Source organism: Syngnathus typhle, unplaced genomic scaffold, assembly GCF_033458585.1.
Source record: "Syngnathus typhle isolate RoL2023-S1 ecotype Sweden unplaced genomic scaffold, RoL_Styp_1.0 HiC_scaffold_450, whole genome shotgun sequence".
Lineage (NCBI taxonomy): Eukaryota > Metazoa > Chordata > Actinopteri > Syngnathiformes > Syngnathidae > Syngnathus > Syngnathus typhle.
The window spans coordinates 22,501-23,579 of record NW_026872352.1 but is presented as its reverse complement, the minus strand read 5'-3'; the positions used below and the strand labels follow the sequence as shown (position 1 = coordinate 23,579).

General features: G+C 65.2%; 1 non-coding gene across 1 annotated transcript; it reads right to left on the bottom strand.

The window, feature by feature from the left end:
* Positions 1 to 922: 922 nt before the first annotated feature.
* On the bottom strand, positions 923 to 1,076 carry LOC133149735 (5.8S ribosomal RNA). The gene has a single exon (XR_009713627.1). It is a non-coding gene; the product is annotated as a 5.8S ribosomal RNA (ribosomal RNA).
* Positions 1,077 to 1,079: the final 3 nt, after the last annotated feature.

Genomic DNA, 1,079 nt, shown 5'->3' with positions numbered 1-1,079 from the left:
CTCCGAGAACGCACGCGTGAAGGCCAGGCCCCCGAAAGGGTCAGCCCCCCGCGACGCCCCAGGCGGCCGCCAATCCCAGCCGGGTTGAATCCCCCGATCGGACTGCGTGGTCCCCACCCGTTTACCTCTCAACGGTTTCACGCCCTGTTGAACTCTCTCTTCAAAGTTCTTTTCAACTTTCCCTTAAGGTACTTGTCCTCTATCGGTCTCGTGCCAGTATTTAGCCTTAGATGGAGTTTACCACCCGCTTTGGGCTGCATTCACAAACAACCCGACTCCGAGAAGGCCGCGCCCCGGCGCGCCGGGGGCCGCTACCGGCCTCACACCGTCCCTGGGCAGAGCCTCCATCAGAAGGACTCGGGCCCCCTCCGGGCGGCGTCGGGCGCAACGACCTTCTGTACGCTACATTTCCCGCGCCCGAGGCCGGGCGGGGATTCAGCGCTGGGCTCTTCCCTCTTCGCTCGCCGCTACTGAGGGAATCCTGGTTAGTTTCTTTTCCTCCGCTTAGTAATATGCTTAAATTCAGCGGGTCGTCTCGTCTGATCTGAGGTCGGAAATGAGGGGGTAGTAGGCGCGGCCGGCCCCTCCGCCGAGGCGGGTGCGGGGCCGGGCTCGCTGGATCTTTCCGCGGCGCCGCCGCGCCGACCGACCGCGGTGGGAACACGGGACGCGGGCAGCGCGATGGTCGCCAACTCCACCGGCAGCCGCGCCCGGACCCGATGCGGGAGGGTCGACGGGGAAGCGGACGTCGCGGGTCTGCACTTAAGGGGACGAAGGTCACGCCCGAGGGGCGCGTCCTGCGAACCCCCAACCGCGGGAGCTGGTGAAGGGGCCCGGGACGAAGGCGGCAGCCGCGCGAACGTTGCACGGAAGTCGCGCCGACGGAGCCCGGGATTCCCTTCGCTCCCGATTGATATTCGAGCGACGCTCAGACAGGCGTGGCCCCGGGACGGACCCGGGGCCGCAAAGTGCGTTCGAAGTGTCGATGATCAATGTGTCCTGCAATTCACATTAGTTCTCGCAGCTAGCTGCGTCCTTCATCGACGCACGAGCCGAGTGATCCACCGCTAAGAGTTGTA